Here is a 25,260-nt window from a genome sequence, read left to right on the forward strand (position 1 = left end):
AGACAGTCAAAAAAAATAGTCCCGGGCCAAGAAATTCGATAACTAGACATGGTTGTATTACATATACATATATATATATATATATATATATATATATATATATATATATATATATATATATATTTATATATATATATATATATATACATATATATATATATATATATATATATATATATATATATATATATATATATATATAGAACTACCTTTACCTAAACTTTTATGCAATTTGAGATTGTCAGTACTATCAGTTTACAAATTAAATGATAAAAAATTGATAAAAAATACAATTTTTGAAAAACTGACTATATTTAACCCTGCAGCGGTGGCGCCAAGTCTCTCAGACCCAAGCGTCGTACTAGACAATATGAAAAGAGTGGAGTTTAAACTATGAACTTTGTGCTCTTGGTACCTTAGTAATATTTATTATTGCATCGACCGTCCAGCCGAGAACTTTAGCCAGATTTTTATCTTTATTGTTATAGCCTATTTGGGTTCATTGGACTTGGCGCCACCACTTAAGTAACTCAAATGACTGTTGTTTTATTTTCGTTTCTTGGAATTTATTGTACAAGTGGTGAGTAATTTTGCTGTTATTATGTATTCTTTTATGTAAACTTGTATTATTTTATATTTTGGTTGGTCAAATTTATTATTTTTAGCGCAATAAGTTATGAAAAGGAGCAAAGTCGTCTACTTCAATTGCTTGAGAAAGTAGAAACTAACAAAAAACAACATTTTGATGACATAGAATCCGAGGATGAAGAAGATAACATATAGAGGAACATCTTTCAGATTCAGATACTGACCAAGAGGGTAATGCCGATGATTGCGAAGTGGATGTAATACCAGCAAAAGTTTCACGGATTTCTACTTTTATAGGCAAAGATGGAGAAGTCTGGCAAAAACATTGCCCGGTGCAAACGGTAAAAACGCCAATTTAATAAAGTTTTTGACTTACCGGATGTAAAAGCATATGACAAGAATCCCAAATTCATAATTGATTGTTGGAATTTGTTTTTTTTTTCGAAGATATTTTAAACATTATTGTTGAAAGTACGAACAAATATATATATCAAATGAAAGAGATGTATATCAGAGCCCGTTCTGCTAAAAATACTGATGTAAACGAAATAAGAGCTTTACTAGGATTGCTCTATTTAGCTGGGTGTTTGAAAAGTAATCGGTTAAGCACAGAAGAGTTGTGGGAGCGAAATGGCAGCGGAGTTCAAATGTTTTGGTTAACCATGTCGTAGCAACTTTTTTTATTTTTGTTAAGACATCTTGGATTTGATGATTTAGAAACTCAAGACGAAAGAAAATTGTCTAGTAAGCTAGCGCCTATAAGACAACTGTTTACAAGTTTTGTAAAAAATTATAAAAATGCCTACACAATTAGCGAGTATGGCACTATAGATGAAAAACTTGAGACATTTCGGGGAAGATGCGATTTTAAGCAGTATATTCCTTCCAAACCGAACAAATATGGATTAAAAATCTTTGCCTTAGTTGATGCAAAAACTAGATATACATTAAATCTAGAACCATGTGTTGGTTTACAACAGAGGGAACCTTTCATTTAAAAAATGATTCAGTTACTATTGTCGAGAGAATAATATTGTCGAGAGATTGTCCAATATCGGATACTGAAAGAAACCTTACGTGTGATAATTGGTTAACTAGCTTTGAGCTTATTACAAAACACGAGTGTGGCTCGAATAAACTCCCAAATTATATATCTGGCCAATAATCAAAATGATAATATAAAGCGTCGCTCCATGGTGGAAAATATCTCTCCAGCTATTCGCAACCGACGCCAAGAAGTGGCTGGAACTTCAAGTGAACTTCCAAGAGGTAATCCCGAAAATTTAAATATTAAAAAACGATGTAGTTTTTGCGTTAAAGACAGTAAGACTCGTTATTTTTGTCAAATGTGCAAAAAATTTATTTGTTTAACACATGCCCAGTTTCAGTGTGCTGATTGTATATTGCACCCACAAAATGTTTAAAAGTGCAACTCATAGGATCAAGTTTGACAAATAAATCTTATATTTTAATGTTTTGTACCCTTAATAAAATAAAAGTTAATTTGCATGAACATTATATTATTTATTGGGCCCAAATGACATTTTATTGTTAAAATGATATGCATAAAGAAGTAAAGCTAGATAATACTGCAGTAATGCTTTGATTTTCTAATTAATAAATTATTGAATTTTGGATCTGTCAGACTTGGCGCCACTACTGGTGTTCCGATATGGGGCGCCACCAATGCAGGGTTAAACAGTTCTATCTTCAAATCTACTTAAAGAACTTTAATTTACTAATGCTCGTTTAAAAAGTATTTAAGAATCCTTTAATTTACCTGTTTCTACAATTTTTTTCCGTTTGGTTAAATTTTGACAATTAATTGAAAATCATAAATTTTGTTATCTTTTTTCGTTCTTCTTGACCTATAAAATAAATCTTTTGAGAGTTTGTAAATTATTATATTCAGTTGACATTACAACAAAAAAAATGAGATATTTTGAGTTAAAATCGGCCCACTGGACTCAGAGAGCCCCAAGTTATGCAGGTATTGAAACAATTAAATGCTGCATTTGGTATTACTTTTGCAGTTATAATATTTCTACTAGGCTTTCTTCTTCTTCTTCTTCTACTGTTTCAAATATTTTTTTTATGTCATAATTTACCCTGTTTCTTCGATCCCTTCAAACCAAGAATTTAAATCTTTTTCACTTGTCTCGAATCCTCTTCCTGATAAATTTTAAAACCAATCAGCAATAGATAGATTATCTTTAGGATCACATTTTTCTTGTGATACAGTATTCATTGTACGCCATAGCTTTTCTATGATAATTCGATTAAGTCAGGTAAAACAGAGCTCCATGTGTGAGTGAGAGAAAATACAACAACCTTTAAATTAAATTTTTGAAGGAGAATATGAATGAGTAATTTATTTTTAAACAAAGATTTTACTTCTACTTTTTAGATAACATTTTTATGAATCGGCTGTAACAGGTGTGTGCAGTTTGGTGGTTTTGCCAATCATACACAAGATATTTACAAAGATCATCAACAGAAGATTAACAAATGCATTATATGCTGCACAGCCAAGAGGTCAAGCTGGCTTCAGAAGTGGATTCAATGCCCTGGATCATATTCATACGCTTCAAGAATCTCATGAGTAGAGCTAAAGAATATGAAATATCGCTAGCATTAAGCTTCATATAGATTTCGAGAGGGCTTTCAATTATATATTATATACCAAGGTAGTAATTGGAGGTTTGACCAACCAAGGCATTGACAAACCGTATATAGATACTTTAGCAAATGGTAAAAAATTATGAAAACACTCCAAAATTTCACACTACCAGGGGCATCTATCAAAGCTCTTCACTGCAACTTTAAAAAATATATTCAGCAAAATGAACTGGCAGAACAAAGCCCTATCCATTGATGGAGAATACCTTGTAGCGTTTTAAATTTTATAATACGTCCCTGTTCGTTTATCTCGTCAGTACGCATAAAAATTACCAGGAAATCTGCGTTTGTCTTTTAAAAGGGAATGTAAAACGATCGATAATATAACAAGTTTTGTATTCAGTTTTCAAGATTTTTTTGTCGCTGAACAACGATTTGTTTACATTCAAATCCCCCAAATCTCTGAATACATTGTGAGGTAGAAAAATCAATATAATACCTGTTATTTCTTCATATTGGGAAGTAGTTTGTTTGAGGGTCGCTTTGTAACATAGTTGAGGCCTGTTTTAAAAACAAGAAATTTATGTTATGGACGTGAGAAGGGTCGCCCACACTAGCATTAGATTTAGGTCAAGAGGGGAATTCAAGTTAGGTTGAGAGGAGCAACGAAGCAGACAGGTATAAGGCAGCTCGAGTTGAACATAGCCGGTAATTTTGTGTAATGGGTTAATCAAGACCGGTAAAAAGTGGAAACTCTCTGTAATATGGCATATTTATAAAAGAGTAACCACTTGAATAGTTAGAAGATTTGTGTAGTATACCAGAACATGGTACAATTTTAAAACAGTACATAGGGTGTCCCACCAGCTTCGTTTGTCGTCTGTTTGCCCCAACCTCGTTCCAGTCCAGGATTCCAGGCTATAGAGATCGTCTTTCTTCTTTCCCGTTGAGAACTTGTCCAAGTAGCTTTCCCATAGATGTCTAGCAAGTTTCAAAGTTAAGTGTAAAAAATGTGAATTATAAGGTAACATTCAGTATATTAATTTTAAAGTAAAGACAGACATTTTTTTGCTAAAACAATTTGCTTTCATTAAAATTTAAAGGAATTTTGTAATAAATAATAAATTGTAAATTTTATGGTTTAACTTAGCTGTCATTTTAATTGTTTTTTTTTTAATATTAACATATGACAGCTAGCTTTATTTTTTTCGATATTTATTTGTTTTGTTTGTTTAAAAAAAAAAAGGTTAATCTCTGTGCGGTAACATTTGTATGATTTTGTAGTATCTCCAACCTCTTTGTAAACGGAGTTTGTAAACGGACACATGTAAGTTTTTTTTATTCTGTACTTTGCAACTATTTATATAGTTGCAAAACTATTGCGACTATTTATATTTCTTGTACAATCTGTATTTTGATAACTGTTTGTTAGAGACACAAATAAATGTTTAATTTATTGCTCCAACCATTTTGTTTATTTTATTTTAGAAAATCTCCTAACCTTTGTATGTATTTTTGATTTTAGGGAAGAAGAAATTTTCTTTCTTTTTCCAGCAGGAAGTTTTCTTCGAAGCGGCGTCCAAATTAAAATAGCTAGAGGTAACCTTGTCTGCCATATCTTATTTCATTTTGTCCATGAGATTTATGTAAGTACCCTTTCATTTTTTTTGTAGCTGCCCCAATCCGACCCCTTGTCTTTTACTTACCCACGACCCCAGCTCTCCAGCAACCCCCTGAGTGCCGTTCGCACCAGTAACGATTGTTTTGCTTGCCCTTTATCAACCCCTTTAGTTTCTGTCCCCAATTTTCTACCCCATATTCTTACCCAGAGGTAGGCAAAATATATTCGTTACAACCTCAGCCGTCTAAGATTTGCAGACGACATCGTTCTAATTGCTAATAATCCTGCAGAACTACAAGAATGCAGCTAGCAATGAAGTTGGCCTAAAAGTGAACTTGACAAAAACAAAAACCCTGTACAACGAGCTGGTGGATGTCCAAGATGTAATAATAAACAACACTGTACTTGAGATAGTAGACGAGTATGTATAACTAGGCCAATTAATATATAAATTTGGCTTCTTATTCCCAGAAATTAACAAGAAAATGAAACTAACTTGGAAACGAAAATGTTTTTTATAATGATAATTATTTGAAGTTTATTTATTAAAAAATGTACAACATAACATTTATATTCTGTATTTAATTAAAGTGTTTTTAATGTGTAGAATGTCATATATTTAATAGTCAATAATATTTATTTGTAATAGTTACAGACACTGAAAAAATACGAGTTTTTTCTAAAAATACCTGGAAGTCATGACCGTGTTTAAATTAGCGGTAAATAAACAGTCCCATGCTAAAAAAATTCATTGTGTTGTAAAACCATTAAGTTATAAAAACAGACGTTAAATTCCCAATCACTCACAAGAATAATAAAAATTTCAGAGTGAAATACCCAAAACATTACATTTCACGCCTTTTTATTTTGTTATTTCTCTGTAACAATACATCGCAAAGACTGTTATCAGCCTTTGAACATGCGATTTATAGAGTGGACTTTCGTGTTCATTTCTAAGAATTTATATTGATTCTAATAAAATTTAAATTCAAACAATTAAATACATGGGTCAATCAACTTAACACTTTTTAGGAACACAATTAACTTCGCGAGTATCTAAAAAAAATTCACGAACAGTTGGGAAATCCTCAAATGGATAGTACCATTTCCTATATAAAATTAATATATTATGTATAGCTTGTCTCAAAATATATCGTCTTGGTTTTTGCTCTCGTTAAAGGATTAGTGTTATTATTGCCATGTCATCAATGGAATAACCAAAGTGACAAAACATCAGAGGCAAACTCCAGGTAAAAGTAATATTACAGCGATTTTATTACACGACCTCCATTTTATTGTAAAAAATATGGTTTATTAGTTAAATTGATCGCTACAGAAATTATATTATACAAATATTAATAATAAATATTATTCTATGTCTAATTCTGAGTCATTGTCAGAGTAATCCCCATTTGGATTAATTACAATGGGTTATATATTATAACTTTGCATAGACAGATAGGACTGTTCAACTTTATCAATGTTGTTCTGAATTTTTCCAGCTTTCTACCGACATATTAGAAATGTCGGTTTTAATTAACTGTATGACAGTGCCACTCAGGGAAGGAGAACTATTTTCCGCTATCACCTTTACTTTGACTTGATGCCACATATGCTCAATACAGTTAAATACACAATGGTGTACGGAGGAAGACACTTATGCCCCATTTTCTTTGCGAAGTTATCGCATAATATTGCTTTTTAATATTAAATGTATTTAACACTAGTTAAAGTAGTTGTTCTAGTAGTTGTTCTTTGTTATAACTAGTTTTAAAATAAATATCATCTTTTAAGAAATACTCACGAATTTCAGTTTAAGTACTGATCGGTTTGACGCTTTTTGCAGCTGACGACTGTGTTAGTTTGCGTTATCTATGACGATTTCACTACTTTTATGAATATTTTTCAAAAGAGAATTTTGAAACCAATTTTCAAAAAGTTCTGCACTGTTATCGTCATGATAGTCTTAGTTAGAGTCTTTGATATTCTTCGCAGATGAGAGCAAACTGTTTGGAACCCACCCGTCTATTGAACAAGCTTAAATTATTGTAAAGGTGATTTTTGTCAGTTTTTACTAGAATCGACCCATCTTTTGCATACTGTCATCAGTATCAAACCATGTTTTATCCAGATATATGATAGATTTGTTCTCTAACCTATACTTCCTAGTTTCAGAAGAGTTTCAATTCCTAAGTAAGGAGTCTGTTTCATTCCATTACTAGTGCTTTTTTGTCTATCTTACGATACTTAAAAAATAATTTTAGAAATGACTCTATGGAGGGTGGCACGACTTATATCTATATTTATCTATTATATCTATAATGTAGAAACTATCTGATTTTCATAAAGGGAATATATATATATATATATATATATATATATATATATATATATATATATATATATATATATATATATATATCGGCTATCCCTCTTTGTAGTATTTTAACTTTCCATTCTTTCTGCTACGATAAAACTAAGTAAAAAGGAAACAACATTTAGTACACTATTAACAGATTTGCCATTTGCGAGCAAAATAACCTATACGAAGGACAATCTAAGAAGAAAATTAACTGTAATTATTAAGGATAGTTAGTAGAAAAAAAAGTTAGTCGGACTAAACTTCTAAATGAGTCATAGCTCTTGTCAAAGTACATTTAACTCCTACTAATATAATTTTTAAGAAAACAGTGTACATACAGTTAAATTGGTTCCTTAATTATATAAAAAAACAAACAATCCTTACAACATATGCAGACAATGTCACATAATAGTTAGAAATTTACTATTTTCTCTTTTTCGGCTTAAAAATGTAAACAAATGTTAGGTATATGTTATGTAAATTTAAATTATGAATATAATTTTGTAACAAACATTTTTAGCTTATCTCAATTTTATTTACAACAGAGAATAAAATACATCTGAAAAGTTTAGAGATATTTTTGTAATGATGAAACTACTAAAAATACATCTAGAGACAAAGATTTCAAAACATCCCATATTCAAACAGTTTTTATATTGGTGGAGATACGTAGACGACGTACTGGTATGTTTCACAGGAACTAACAGGCAACTCGACCAATTTTTATCGTATATTAATTCACTTCATAGTCTTATTGAATTTACAATAGAAACAACAAAATCAATCCATAAATTTTTTAGATTTAAAAATTATCAGACTTAAAAACAAACATGACTTCTCCATATTTCATAAACCTACCCATACTGACACGACTATTCACAATTAATCATCCCATCCCACACAACATAAACTGGCAGCCTATCATAGTATGTTACATAGATTAACAGAAATTCCGATGTCAAAATACAATTTTGAGACAGAATTAAATATCATTAACCAAATAGCAGTAAACAATGGATACAACGAACAAACAATTAATAAAATGTTAAATCAAAAACTACACCAGAAAGCCCTGAAAGTAGTATTTCCACCACCAGAGAAAAAACCCAGTACCTTCTGCTCGATTACATATACAGGCAAAATATCAACAAAAATAGCCAAACACATAAAAAAGAAAGGAATAACACCAGCTTTCAGAACAAATAACAACCTAGGCAAATATATTAAAAACAACAAGAGCCAAAATAAAAAACACTTACACAGTGGTGTGTACAAACTTAAATGTGGCGACTGCCCAAAAACTTACATCGGTCAAACTGGTAGAAATTTTAATAAACGAATAGCAGAACATAAAAGGGCTTTCAATAATAGAAAAACAGATTCTACATACGCACTTCACCTTCTAGATCATAATCATTCTTTTAATGACGAATTTAAAATTCTTCACATTTAAAATGAAGGCCTTAAGCTGTCTTTGTTAGAATCTATGGAAATCAACAAATTAAAAAACACAGATATAATTCTGAATGACCAACTTGAGACAAACAGTTCTCCCCTCCTCAACCTATTTCATTAGAGACTATAAAGTGTAAACGCATGCCAAAAATAGATCACTTGAGAAAGGCAATCAGCCGAAATAGCTGTAGTGATAAGAGTTTAAAATAAATTTTGGGGAAGTTTTAAAAACAAAGTTTTCAGTGTTTTATTGTTACATAAAATGAATTTCCATCAAGTAACGGTCGAATCCATCAATTAATAAAAATACAGTCTGAAAATGCTGTCTTGCGTCATTAGACAACATGTAATTTTAGACTGTAGTTTTTTTTTCAGATAAACGATCCATTGTGACTTTCAATAAATATCAACAATAATGATTTATTAAAACGCCAAAGTTGTTATTGTTGCCATCATAGACATCCTAATGTATTATTTGAACTTGGGTTAATGTAATATAAATTTAGCTATAACTCGGCAGTTGTGGCATTAAAATATAGTTTATATTACATGAATAATATTTAGCGGTTTTTAAGAATTTAAATAAATAAATACACACGGTGATCTATTTGAAATTAAAAGGTTTATTATATTTCCATAAAAACAACAAATCTGACAACAATTTAAATACTACCATCAGAATGAGAGTATTAAAAAACCTCCACAAACCCCTTAAAAAAGTTAAAAACTAAGTCGTGTATACAGTTTCTTAGCTTTTGAGTGAGAGTGAGATTTAAACTCACTTTATAAATATACACTCAGGTGCAAAAAAATCGATCCATTCCTTATTTCTTATTTATTTGAAGTTATATAATGTTAGAGACATTAAATTACGTATGTAAATTTAGGTGCACCCTCGTATACGAGAAATAAAATAATATTTTTAATATTACTTTTTATATTTCTTAAAACAAATTGGTATTTCAGGTTTTTTGTCAAAAAGGGTCTGAAGCAAGTAGATATTTATTGAATGTTGTTAATGAATGAATGTTTTTAATTTAACAACCCTACTAGTGTAGTGATTTTATTTTCAAAACGTGTTATATTTTTATTTAATTATCCTTCCTAAATGTCTCTAACTCCAACAGATGCTGCAAGGGCGGTGACTTTAGTTCAAGATGGTCGTAGCCAATATTATGCAGCTGAAATGTTGAGTGTTAGTCGATCTTCGGTTCAAAGAGCAGTTCGGCGTTTTAGCGACACTGGTAACTTCACAAGAAGACCAGGATCAGGTCGTAGAAGGGTAACATCCGAAAGAGATGATCGATTTCTGGTCTCATCATGTTTGAAAAATCGGCACCTAACTTCAGTTGAACTGGCAAATCGTCTGAGCGAAGTGAGAAATGTGGATGTAAGCAGATGGACAGTTCGTCGACGACTTGTAGAAGGTAATTTATTATCCAGAAGGCCAGCCCTATCTCCAATACTATCCATAGAACATCGCAGAGCTCGCCTTGCTTTTGCAAGAGAACATGAAAACTGGAGTGATGCAGATTGGGGCAATGTATTTTCTCAGATGAGTCTAGATTTTGTCTAAGGTCACCAGATGGCCGAAAAAAAAATTTGGAGAAGACACGGAGAGCGATATTTTCAATGTAATATTGCGGAAAGAATAAGTTATCGGGGGGGCTCTGTTATGGTTTGGTCTGGTATCAGTTCAGAAGCCCATACTGATTTAGTTATTGTAGATAGAGGTTCTATGACTGCTGCAAGATACATAACAAGTATTTTAGATCAGCATGTGGTACCTTTTGCTCCTTTCATTGAACCTAATTTTATTTTTATGGACGACAACGCGCGTCCTCACCGTGCTAGAATCGTCAAACAATATATAGAGGAGGTGCGAATTGTCCGTATGAACTGGCCAGCCTGCAGTCCCGATCTCAATCTCATAGAACACCTATGGGATATGATGGGAAGACGTCTTCGAGCACGAGTACCCCGTCCAAACAACTTGGCTGAACTTACAGCGGCTCTTCAAGAAATATGTGACCAATTGGATCAATTTGATATCCAGAGGTTAATTACCTCAATGCCTAGACGTGTACAGGCTGTTATAAGGGCCCAAGAGGGAAACACTAGATATTGATTCATTATCAATGTTTTTCTTAATTTCAGAAAGTTTTGAATACTATTGTATTTTTGAGTTTTGGCGTATGTCTCTATAAATAAATGATTTTTTTGGATAATCTGTAAAAATTATTTTAATCTAACATATACTTTTACATATATACCTGATTTAAAACTAATATCTTCAAACGTTTTCTTTTTTCAGCAAATATTACCCATGGATCGATTTTTTTGCACCTGAGTGTATTATAAATGGGTATATAATATATATATATATATATATATATATATATATATATATATATATATATATATATATATATATATATATGTATATATATATATATATATCTATATATATATATATATATATATATATATATATATATATATATATATATACATATGCCAAGACAATCAAATTTGGGCGAATTGATTTAAATGGCAGCTTACTTACTATTGTATTAAGAATAAGCTACAATTTTACTTTAAAATAAGTTTATTTTAAGGTTTTGATTTGTCCTTCGGAAATCAGTTTAATTATACACAACGGTAATAAAAAAAATATTAATGCTTTGTATTTTGAGAACGATTTTTAAAGTGGAAATCGAAAAGTCAAAAGAAACATATTTTAAAATAAAATTGTGGCTTATTTTAAAGTCAAATTGTGGCTTATTCCCAATAAAAATAGTAAATTGTATTAAGATGCCACAAGAAAGTTCAGAAAAATATTAAATTGCATCGTCGCTCCAGACTCTTAGTAAGATATTGGTTTGTAGACGTGGCCATGGGTCATTGCTGTTACTAAAAATTTATTTGTAATTTAATAGGGAAGACTTAGGGTTAGTTGTTACACTGGGCAGGTAACGAGATGGCAGCACCTTTAACTCGACCTAGCCAATGCGGTGCATACCTCACAACATCTTAACGATTTTTGGTCTTTAGTTAGTGTGGTCTTTAATGAGTCACTTACTGAAACTCTTCCTTAGGATATTACACTCAAGAATGTACAAGATACTAGAAGAACTTAGCGGGTCAACACAATTCGGTTTTAAGGGAGGACTAGGAACAAGAGAGGCAATTTTATGTTTGAACACCTTAATACAAAACTGTTTAGATCAACGAAAAGATGTCTACCTCACCTTCATCGACTACGAGAAGGCATTTGACAATGTTAAACATGATATCATGATGGAACTACTACATAGGGCCAACATTGACCAGAAGGAGATCAGAATTATTCAGAATCTATACTGGAACCAAATGGCAAAGGTGAGGATTGATCAAGACCAATATACGGATGAATTTGAAATCCGGAAAGGTGTCCGCCAAGGCTGCATACTCTCTCCGATGCTTTTTAATTTATATGTTGAAAATATATTTGCGGAAGCATTAGAAGACACGGAATTAGGCATTAAGGTGAACGGCATACCAATTAGCAACCTAGGCTATGCGGACGACACAGTGATTATAACTGATAATTTGGAAAATCAGCAGTTATTACTTGATAGGGTGAATAGCATAGGTAAAAAATATGGCCTCAAAATCAACATTTTGAAAACGAAATATATGGTCATTAGCAGAAACCCTCCAGAAAACCCGATAATATGCTTAGGTGACGATCGCATAAAACGCGTGAAAACTTTTAAATACCTTGGCACCACAATCAATGACCAATCGGATCCACAACAAGAAATAAAAACCCGAATACAAATGGCAAGACAAGCTTTTGTGAAATTCAGACCGCTCCTATGTAATCAAAACCTAAATTTCGAAATACGCTACAGAATGGTCAAGTGCTACATATGGTCCATCTTGCTTTATGGCATGGAAACGTGGACTTTAAAAAAAACATCTATCAACAAACTTGAAGCATTTGAAATGTGGTCATTGAGAAGAATGATGCGCATACCTTGGGTGGATAGAGTTCGAAACGATGACGTCCTTAAGAGAGCCGGCGTGGAAAGAGAATTCTTTGAATTAATTAAAAAACGCAAGATTGGTTACCTTGGGCACATATTGAGAGGAGCAAAATATGAAATACCACAGTTAATCCTACAAGGGAAGATCGAAGGTAGGAGAGGAGCCGGCCGCAAACAATTATCCTGGTTAAGGAATATTAAAGAATGGACAGGAATACACAATACAGGCGAGCTGTGTCACGCCGCCAAGAACAGAATTCTAGTAATGAGATAGTCTCCTACGCACTTTGGTGTATGGCATGTTAAGAAGAAGAAGAAGTTAGTGTGGTTGAAGGCTCTGACGTAGACCAACCATTTTTTGTTTTTAGTAGCACTCAGTAATTTTTCCTTCTTCTTCTTCTTCGCGCGACTAGGTTTGTCTGCCTCTTATTCTGTTTCAGTCGTTGTTGACTGTACATTATCTTTCCTCCTTTTTGGCGGCCTTCCAACGGGTCTTCTGCTATACGGCTTGTTGTTTTTACAGATGTTCGCTAATCTATCTGGTCCCATTCGGTTTACATATTCGTTCCAGTTTTTTTTCTTGTTTTTATCCACTTGTTAATATTTTGAATTTTGCATTGTTCGCGTATACTTCTGTTGGTTTGTCTGTCTCTTAATGATATGCCCGCTATTGATCTTAATACTTTCATTTCGATATTGTTGATTTGTTGTTTCGTCTTTCTTGTATCGGTCCTTGTCTCCGCTGCATATGTTAGAATTGGTCTTACTGTTGTCTTGTATACTTTCATTTTGCTTTCCGTGGTCAGATATTTGTTTCTCCATATGGTTTCTCGGAAGCAACCTCTTACTCTTGCCGCTTTTGATGCTTGCCTTGTGGTCTCTGTTCTTATATCCCTATTACTAGTGATCTCTACTCCTAGGTAATTGAATTTCATTACTTGTTCTACAATTTTGCCGTCTATTTCTAGTTTGGATCTACGCGGCTCTTTACTGATAACTATATACATTTGGTTTTTTCTACTGATATTCTCATAATAAGTTTGTTTGCTGTGATATTGAAGGTGTGGAGCTGCCTTTGTAGGTTATCTTCGTTATCAGCAATTAGTACTGCATCATCGACATGGCATAGTATTGTAATTTTATGCGCTCCCATGTGGTATCCGTGTCGTTTTCTTACTTCGTGAAGAGTAATTTTTCCGACATTGTTCAAATTTTTGCTGGTTCTATTTTTACAAGGTAAGGTAACTTATTGTTTACACAGCATGTTTTATTGACTGTTAGCTTTATTATTGTCTATACGCACAAGAAAAAATATTTGTGATTGATGAGTAATTACAATTTATTTTTAATATGGCGTCCTGGTGCAGGTTGTTACTATTTTCAAGGGGCAAGTTGTTACTGTAACAACCTGCCCCATCTTAAGAAATTTTTATGTAGATTTATTAGTAACCTAGATTTTGTTGTAAATAAAATTGTAAATTTTTAATAGATCAAAATGAGAACCTACTAGAAAAAAACTAAGCGTGGTGAAACACCACAGTAAATCATTATTGCTGCAGCAAAGAAGGTGATAGAAAATTAAAGACCTCTTAGACCAGTAGCAGATGAATACGGAATTCATTTTATGACGCTTCAGAGATCCTTACATCAAAAAGATCCAGAAAATTGGGCTTGATAGTGAGTGTAGTAAAATCATATGATTCAAATCAAAATGAATTAGCTTTTTATGTTACTGAATGTTCAAAGATATATTATGGTCTTTCATGTTAACAGATATATCAAAACAGATATACATATCAGTTTAACAATAACATAACTGTTCTTGATAACTGGACCAAATTTGAGACTGCATCTGCTGACTGGCTAACGAATTTTTTGTAGTGTATATGTGTAGTGTATATATATATATATATATATATATATATATATATATATATATATATATATATATATATATATATATATATATTGTGATGATTGGTGTTTAAAGAAAATAATTTATAAATTATATACTAGATAATATTAGATATAAAAAAGTATTTGGTTATTTTAAGAAGTTATATACTAGAGAATTTAATAAAAATTATTTATGTGAGGGCATTTTTAAGAAATTAGCATATAATAATTGTAAAAAGTTGTATTTTAGTAGATATAATGTGGTAGATATATTTAAGTGAGCCATGTGACTAGGCAACCAACTATACATATGTTAGTGACAGACAGATATACTTACTCTCCAAGTGACATTTTAAATAATTAGGAATATAAAGTGGGGTTATAATGATAATATGTTGTTTAAAATGTGTAATTTATTAAATTAAAATGTTTAATTTATATAAGTTACTGATTTAAATGTATACTCTGATCTGAAAAGCCTAAATGCCAACAAAATTCTCGATAGATAAGTAAGGAATTCTCTAGATCACCGGAGATGGCTTTGTTTGCGAAATGGTTTGTTCCAGAAAATTCAGACATGTATTTAATAGAACAAATGGAACATGATTTCTTACCAGATGGTTCTGGAACATCCAAAAAGATATAAATACCCGGTGATTTGGATTCAAAGCAGTCAGAAAGTTTAAGTCAAGTCAGTCAGAAAGTTTAGTAAGAAATATGAAAGTTAGTTGGAGTCAGTCAATCAGTTACAAATAGTCCAATTGTTTAATATAGTGAGTTAAATGAAGATTAAAAATTATGCATATATTTTAATGCACATTTATAATTATACACAAATAATTATTGAAGATTATAAAAGTATATTAGAAGAATATTGGATGGATATTGGAAGGAATTAAAATTATATTATGATTGGAGATTAGTATAAATCAACTTATAATAATTGGATATTGGTATATTGAAAAGAAGAATAAATATAAATGCTGTTTGCTGGTTTGCTTGGTGGTTTATAAATGCTGGTGAAGAAAAATATATCTTAAATTGGTAGAAGCTGATAATTGGAAAAAGTAATTTCACAAAAACAAGGATAACCGAAGTACGAAGACATTCAGTGGTGATTAGAATCTATATATTGGAAAACAGTTCATTTAGGCATTCAGTGAAAGAAAGGTACAAAATTTTGTTAATATAATTTAGTTAGTGTCATAACAATTTCAATTTTGAAGATAGTTTGTTTAAATTTTACATTGTCTATAGAATTTAATTAGTTTTATAAGAATATCAATTTAAAGATAGTTTATTTTAAATTTACATTGGCTAGGTTAGATATATATGTGTGTTTCATAATAGTTATAATAAAGATAATTTAAAAAAGTACTTACAAACTAATTCTTAGAGAACCGCGATAAAAACCCTATATTATTAAAAAATACTCATTGCTCATCATTGAAACAAACAATACATCATAACAATTTATATATATATATATATATATATATATATATAGTGTAGTATGTATAATTTCTTTTATATTATGCATAACAAATACGGATATAAAACTTTGTTGAAAATTATTTTTATTAATTTATAGTTAATTCTTTATAGTAGACATTGGGAATAAACTTTGTATTTTAATCTCTATTTTTTTTTGTTAATGACGTATTTAAACATGGTTCTGATTTTAAGGTAATTAAATAATGACAATATACGTAAACCAACTGTAAAACAAGATTAAAGTCAATATTAACGTAAAAGGTTATTAAATGCAGATTTTGCATTTAATACATCAACTCTGTACTTAGTATTGTCAGTGAGAATAAATACATAGACAAACGATTAATAGTTTATTATGTTAATTTATATTGTCACGTTTTATACCATTTAGTTACATTAATACTTTTTGATTTATTACTTTTAATATATTTGGTCCATTACAGTTGTAATAGATTCAATGTGGACTGTTGAGGAAGCATCAGTGTTGGTCCTACGTCTTCTAAACAAATTAGCTGCGAATTAAAGAAAATTCCCACTTTTTACCTAATAATGCCAGAATAATTTTTTTTATTTAAATTCGTGAAAAATTTTTAGCTTTCCAAATATGAAGTCTATTTCGTCTATGAGTAATAGTCTAAAAGTTATTTTAATTGTTTATAGGTACATTAAAAATAACAGTAACTTTGCAAAACCTTTTTTGATTATAAAAATGATTTTTTTTTGTTCATATTACCTAAGTAAAAAGCTGCACTTTTTATATCTTTCATAGGGTATTAAATTACCATATCTGCATTATTTTACATCTTATGTTATTACAAAAAAAGACTTGAATACAAACAATTCAAATCACTTTTAAAGTAATACATAATTTTATAATTACATAAGTTATAAATAATTAACAATTTTGCCTTATTTTTCTGCTTTGGGAGCAACAAACGATAGGAAAAAATTTTAGAAATTTCAGAATTTATATTTATGTATAAGTAGATACCATTTTAATTATTTTAAGCAAAAATTCGGTTGAAATATTGGGAAAAACCAAGTCAGAAAAAAGCAATCATTGGTTTGATCATGAGTGCGAAATGGCCACAAGTAGAAAAAAAGCCGCATATCAAAAAATCATCGACGCAGGTTGTACACGGAGAAAAAAAGAAGAGTATATATATATATATATATATATATATATATATATATATATATATATATATATATATATATATATAGAGGAAAAACGTATCAGAAAAATACGAACAGAACAGTCTCAATGAGAAACAAAGTTTATTCGATAAAAATGAAACAAGAAAATACTACAAATCCTTAAATAATAGCTGTCGAGAATTTAAACCACGATTAAAAATTTGTAAAGACACTAACGGTGAAATTTTACATGACAAAAACTCAGTTTTTAGCAGATGGACACGAACATCTAAATATAAACCATATTGAAGGAGGTTACAACATAGACAATCAACAAAATCTACAACGTCAACTACACCGTGAAGACCGAACAAGAGAAGAAATGTCAAATGCCATCGTAAAACTCAAAGACAATAATGCCCCAGGAATCGATAAAATCTGTTCGGAAATGTATAAAAAAGGTGGTGATCAACCTTTTGCAGCAATCCATAAACTAATAGTACTTATATGGCAGAATGAATTCGTACCAGAAGAGTGGCTAAAGGGAATAATATGTCCGTTGCATAAAAAGGGTGATCAACTGGAATGTAAGAACTATAGAGGCATTACTCTGTTAGAATCTGCGTATAAAATATTCGGCAATGTATTGTTTGAAAGACTTTTTACAAAGGATATTATTGTTCAATATTTACGGATATGCGGATTTACTGCTGGAAAGTCAACTACACATCAAATTCAAGTACATAGGCAGATTCTAGAAAAGTGACTAGAATATAACATAGATACACACCATCATACACACCATTCAAAGCAGTGTATGATAGTGTAAAAAAAACTGTATTATATAATACAATGATAGACTTTGGGATCCCACATAAGTTAGATAAGTTGACCCAACCAACAATGCAAAACGTAAGCTCATGCGTTAGAATTGAAGGAGAAAACTCTAGGTTCTTTGACATTAATAACGGTCTAAGACAGGGGGACGCGTTGGCGTGTCTGCTCTTTAATATTGCCTTGGAAAAGGCAATCAGACAATTAAATATTAGAATGAATAGAACTATTTTTAATAGATCGACGCAAATTCTCGCATTCGCTGACGATATAGTTATAGTAGGCAGAAGTATGAGAGACATGGTGCAGTGTTTTACAAGGCTTGAGGACGCGGTAAGTGAATTAGAACGAAGAAAAAACTAAATATATGTTGGTTTCTAAAACCCCCCAAAATAGTGAACAGAGAATTCAAATTAATAACCATACCGTTGAGCAAATCAAAGAATTCACATATCTTGGATCGCTAGTAAACGCAACAAACACGACAAGCGACGAAATAAAAAGACGCGTAGCAATAGCAAACAGAACTGTTAACGGTCTCCAGAAACATTTAAAAAATAAAAATATAAAACGTGCAGTAAAGTGTGTATATGGTGTGTGTATATCTGATTGATGATGTGGAAGAAGACCTACAGATTTAAGGGTAAGAAGATGCAGGTAAGTTGCCAGGAATCGAAAGGAGTGACGACTTCTTTGTGAGCAGGCCAAGATGCACAACGGATTGTCGAGCCATTTATGATGATGATAAAGCAAAAATTCGATAAAATCGCATTTTTTACACTTAATTGTGAATAATTAAAAAATCACGACAATAGTTTTTGGAGAAACCATTTAGGTTTGTTTACTATATTAACGGTATAAGGTATATATTAACGAAAAAAAAAAAAAAATAATAATAACGGAGTGGAATCCATTGCAAAACGAAGAAAATATTACAAAAAATAAAGAAACAATCATTTATGGGCGATCTTAGGTTGAGAAGTAGTAGAGGATGAGTTTTTAAGGGTAAACTAAAGTCCAATGGGAAAAAACTAAATGACGGTAAAGTTGTAGATAATAAAAAGATATACAACTTTGGCTTTTACAATTTTTTCACATAACCTTAAAATTTACGCGAAAAATTCAAATAACCCAGATTTTGACTTTTTTATTTTTATCTTCCAAAAAAATTTTTTCACAAATCTGGTGAAAACTCACCTTTTTATGTTCCAAACACACTGTAATTTTTTTATTTAAAAATTTATTTTTTGCTTATTATTTAAAAATCCTTTATTAAAGGTATATACATAATTAAAAGACCCTTTCGGGCTACATCATAACAGAACGTTTTCGGACTAACGAATGGATGAAGTCCGTCATTACTGTATTTACCTGGAATAAGTATTACCACTTAAGTGAATACAAACGTAGTGATTAAATTTTGACCAAGATGACCGGGTTGTACAGGATAATCAAGATGGAAATGTTAGAAGTGCAAAGTCTATTTTGTGCCTTTAAAAAGAACGAAATTGCTTTTTTATGTTTTATATGCCCTAGTTTTTTAGATTTGTTAAGTACTTTTGGGTACAAATGAAAATGAACCCATATTAAATTTTTTTATATATACATGTTTTATTTTATTTAATTCCAAAAAGTGTTATATGAACTGTTTTAATTACATTTTAGTTAAACAATATTTTTTCGTTTGCTGAAAAAAAGCGGTACTGAAAGGGTTAAATGAATATGTTAACATTTTTTTTTATTTATTGTTATTTTCAACAGTACCAAACATCAAAATATTCGGTTTGAAGTGTAATGTACCCTGAAAATTATGTTTAAACATTGTAAAACGATTGTATATACCTAATGACTCTAAAAAAGTATTTGAATCTGAAGTTGGCAGGCATCAATATATGTTCCTAAAGGAAAAAGGATCAAATGAAATATTAATAAGGCTCTATCTGTAGTAAATTAACATTTGGTACCTAGAAATTAAGTGGAAACTATTGTGATATAGCCCGAAAGGGTCTTTTAATTATATACCTTTTATAAAAGGTCCTAAAACTATCAATTAAATATCAGGAAACTGCTGGCATTCATCGAGGTCACAAAACTTACTGGAGTTTAATGAAAAACACGGGATATGGTACAAAGGTCTCATGACCCAGTACCAGAGAGTAACGTGTCTCGCCTGAACCAAGAAGAAGAAGAATAGAAGTCTTAAGCAAAATACTAGCATTTAGAACGACCATCTGGTATAACTTTGTACATCAGTTGTCAGATATTTAAATAATATAATTATTTGCCATTATTTTTAGAGTAGTCTTATTTTATTTGTAAATCGAACAATCTACTGAATCAGGTACAAAACGATAAAAAATATTAAAAATAATAATAGGATAATAAAATAAAAAATATATTAAGATAAGGCATTAAACAAGTAATAAAATATTAAACAATACAGAACACATACCTGTTAAAGTTCACGTTTTAACACTTACAAAACTAAAACAATACTAACCTACTGATCGGTTTTACCAAAGATTATTAAAATTTATCAAAACAAGGTAATCAAAATCTAAAGGCGACCAGTGGCTGCCCGGAAGAATCTTTAAATTTTTGTTCTAGATGTCCTTGATCATGATACAAATTACGTAATTAAAGGTGGAAAATATTTTAAATTATAAATATTAAACATCAAGTGTCATTTAAAAAAAATATATCATATCAAAAGATTAAATAGTATGTTGTGATATTTACAAACAGTAATTAGCCTACGATAAAGTATATATGTCTAAAATATTTCGATTGCGTTACTGATTGGCGACAATATATATTATAATTACAATAAAGGAAATAAATATAATATAAAAGAAAAAAAAATAAATCAATATTATTTAACAGAATTATGGAAGTTGGACAAATACCTGACGAATGGGGAAGCAGTATAATACCACATGTTTTTAAACACAAGAAAGACATATAACAATGCACAAATTACAGGACCATAAAACTACTCAGTTATATCATGAAAATATGGGAGAGAATAAAGCCAGGTTTACACATATCCAGTAACTTACTGTCAGTGTCGTGTTATTTTTGCAAAAATGAAGTTAGAGCAAAAGCAGTTGGTGAAGAGGAAATGTGTTAAGAAAATATCCGATCTATTAAGGAAGGAGTAGATTAATATGTTAGAGAAAGAAGTGCTAAAGAAAAAAAAACGATAGTGGACAAGAAAGTGGATCAGTGGTAGATCTGTTACAGGAGCTTTGTCTTTGTTATTACAACAACTAAGGATAGAAGATCCCGCTAACAGGTGGGCGTTACGACTTACGTCAGACAATTTTGAACTACTTTTTCTAATAAAAAGTTCTTTTCAGTATAAAGATACAGTGTAAGCTGCAGTACTTGGAACATATAATGAGAAATTAAGGCAGATAAGAGCTACTCCATAAACCTACTGGACAACCTACTGGTAAACCTACTGGACAACAGCAGGAAAGTGAGAAGACTTAAGAGACACCAACCCTTGGACTTATCAGATAGATTTTCATAAGTAAATTGTTTAGAATATTATTATTTTCTAATAATATTAATTATATCTATAATCTAAAATATTAATTATATTAATTTCTCTGTTTGCATTATCAAATTTGATTATTGTCCAAACATGACAGATTGCAAATCTTTATTTGGAAAATCAAAAAAAAAATACAAATATGGAAATAAATGGCTGATAGATACCTCCACGATGTAGTCTAGAATATTTGTAACTATGATTTTACCACAATTTCAAACGGTTGATATGTTTTATAACTTCCAACGTAGTTGTGTTCTTAAAGTTTAATTTACCGTAGACTAGATAAGCGTTTCAAAGTAAATGTGTAAGTATATTTTTAGCTTTTAAATGTTATCAAACATGTATTAGTCTTAAATAAACAAGCGTGATATGGTTTTCTACTGATAAAATACAATTAACATAAATATGCAGTTAAGTTTTAAGACACACATTCTGTTTAATCAAAGTATGTACCGAACGACATTTTTTATGGGATATATATTTTTAGTTTACCTATTTATCATTTTCTTATACATTTTACTATATTAATTATATTTTAAAACTATTTACTAGATAAGGGATATGAATCTTGAACAAAAATAATGGAAAAAGAAATTAAAAGTGAAGATATACTGATATTTTCTTAAAAATCTAATCCTCTTAACTACAAGGAATTTTACTTGTTAATTGATAAATCAGTGAAAATCAAACATCTAAATTTACAAGGAAAATTCACAACAATAAAATTTTTCCAATACAGAAATAGACCCGTATGTAGATGCAAGGTGGAGAACATCAAGAACTGGGTAAGAAGTAGAATAGTATAATGGAACGATCATATAAGCCAAATGACAACAAATAGAGTAGTAAAGACGGCAAGAGACGGTTCCCCAATAGAAAGACGATCAGTAGGAAGACCGAAAAACGATGAAACGAAAACTTACTGGAGGCACATTGAAAAACAGAGTCGTGTCTACATAAAAAGAAGAAAAAGAAGAAAAAGAAGCAGGCCCCTTTAGACAGATTGCTAGCAAATGGAGATTCTGCAGATAACGCTAAGCTGAAAAGAAAAAAAAATGTTTAGTTTTAACACTTTACATTAGAGAAAAATTATCAGAAATGATGAATAAGATTTCGTTAAAACGGCATCTCCTTACCACTTACCAACTCGCATAGGCTATCGTTTCCAAAAAAACTTATCCAGCTTGTTAAGTTATGTGTGAATAATATGTGTAAATAAGCAGTGACCTGAAATAAGGAGATGCGCTGTCACCTCTCCTCTTTAATATCATCCTGGAGAAAGTAGTAAGAGCAGCACAACGTAAAACAGAATTATATATATATATATATATATATATATATATATATATATATATATATATATTGTGACAATTGGGGTTTATAGAAAATAATTTATAAGTTATATACTACATAATATTAGATATTTGGTTATTTTAAGAAGTTAAATACTAGAGAATTTAATAAAAATATATTTATGTGAGGGCATTTTAAGAAATTAGCATATAATAATTGTAAAAAGTTGTATTTTAGTAATTATAATGTGGTAGATATATGTAAGTGAGCCATGTTACTAGGCAACCAACTATACAGTGAGTGATAGACAGATATTTATACTCTGAAGTGACGTTTAAGAATATTTACGAATATAAAGTGGGGTTATAATAATATATTGTTTGAATTGTGTATTTTATTAAATTAGAGTGTTAGTTACTAATTTGAATGTTTATTCTGATCTGAAAAGCCTAAATGTGAACAAAATTATCAATGGAACATTAACGAATTCTCCAGAGTGCAGAGTGTGACCATTGTTTACAGTCGAACATTCTCGAAATAATGATTATGGCGGTGGATCGAACAGATATTTTTTTCGAGAACATCTATATGAAAGTAATGGAACAAATTGGAACATGATCTCTTACCAGATGGTTCTGGAATATCCAAAAGGATATAAATACCCGTGATTTGGATTCAAGATGGCAGTTTTTAAGTTTTTAGTCAGAAGTCAAGCAGTTTATTATGAAAGTTAGTAGATTAGTTAGTGAAGTCAATTGTGCACAGTTTTAGTAAGTCAGTCAAGCAGTTTAATAAGAAATATGAAAGTTAGTTGGAGATAGTCCAATTGTTTAATATAGTGAGTTAAATGAAGATTAAAAATTATGCATATATTTAATGCACATTTATAATTATACACAAATAATTATTGAAGATTATAAAAGTATATTAGAAGAATATTGGATGGACATTGGAAGGAATTAAAATTATATTATGATTGGAGATTAGTATAAATCAACTTATAATAATTGGATATTGGTATATTGAAAAGAAGAATAAATATAAATGGTGTTTGCTGGTGGTGTATAAATGCTGGTGAAGAAAACTATATCTTAAATTGGTAGAAGCTGATAATTGGAAAAAGTAATTTCACAAAAAACAAGGATAACTGAAGTACGAAGACATTCAGTGGTGATTAGAATCTATATAGTGGAAAACAGTTCATTTAGGCATTCAGTGAAAGAAAGGTACAAAATTTTGTTAATATAATTTAGTTAGTGTTATAACAATTTCAATTTTGAAGATAGTTTGTTTAAATTTAACATTGTCTATAGAATTTAATTAGTTTTATAAGAACATCAATTTAAAGATAGTTTATTTTAAATTTACATTGGCTAGGTTAGATATATATGTGTGTTTCATAATAGTTATAATAAAGATAATTTAAAAAAGTACTTACAAGCTAATTCTTTGAGAACCGCGATAAAAACCCTATATTATTAAAAATACTCATTGCTCATCATTCAAACAAACAACACATCATAACAATTTGGCACCCAACGCGGTGGCTCTCTATTTAAAAGAATTAGTTTGGGAAGATAAGTGCTCTCATATAATTAAATTAATTATCAGTAGAAAGAAAAAATTATAGATTTTAATTTTAATTATATTTGAACAAGTAAAGTCTCAAAATGTCTCAAGGAAAGAAAGGTACAAGAAGCAAAAAGAATGAAGAAGATGTGGAAGTAGAAACACAATCTATACAAGAGGAGAGTTTAGTTCAAGTTCCACAAGATACTGCAGAAATGAATCCAGAAAGAGAGGAAAATGTCAATATGGCAGCTTTGATGTCATTAATGATGCAGATGAACAAGACAATGGAAGAGAATACGAAAAAAATAGAACACAAAATGGAACAGAATTCACAAGAAGTCAAAGAAGACATGAAAAAAATGGAACAGAAATTGGAAGAGAATTATAGAAAATTAGAAAAGAAAATAGAAGATAATAATAATAAAATTATAAAACAAATGGAAAAACAAATGGATAAAAAACTTGAAGCTGCAGAGAAAAAAGTTGCAAATGAAATAAAAAGTATACTAAATGACTACAAGAAAAGGATAGACAATGAGAGGACAGAAGTAAAGAGGATTATTCAAGATAATAAAATAGATATAGAACAGAAAATAGAGTTACAGAAATGTAACTTAGAAGTAAAAATTAACGAAGACAGGAGAAACACAGAAGAAAAATTAGACGATATACAACAAAATATCCAAATAAATAGTAACCAAATAAGAAATGTGGAACAGAGAATAGATGATATTTCACAAATGAGAGACATAGGTAGACCTTACTTAAATTTAACAAATGAGACTGGGATTAAATTCTC

At 30.3% G+C, this 25,260-nt stretch overlaps 1 protein-coding gene across 3 annotated transcripts in view; it reads right to left on the reverse strand.

The window, feature by feature from the left end:
• Positions 1-25,260, reverse strand: part of LOC140443823 (epidermal retinol dehydrogenase 2-like) — a 164,611-nt gene that overhangs the window by 71,604 nt on the left and 67,747 nt on the right. The window contains exon 1 of one of the 3 annotated variants that reach the window (XM_072535291.1): positions 21,761-21,908. The exons of 1 other annotated variant lie outside the window; for it this stretch is intronic. The gene's annotated coding sequence lies outside the window, so the exon portion shown is untranslated. Of the gene's footprint in view, positions 1-20,489; positions 20,632-21,760; positions 21,909-25,260 lie in introns of those variants that run through there. One more of the 3 variants, XM_072535290.1, reaches the window with a different exon arrangement.

This window comes from Diabrotica undecimpunctata, chromosome 6 (assembly GCF_040954645.1).
Source record: "Diabrotica undecimpunctata isolate CICGRU chromosome 6, icDiaUnde3, whole genome shotgun sequence".
NCBI lineage: Eukaryota > Metazoa > Arthropoda > Insecta > Coleoptera > Chrysomelidae > Diabrotica > Diabrotica undecimpunctata.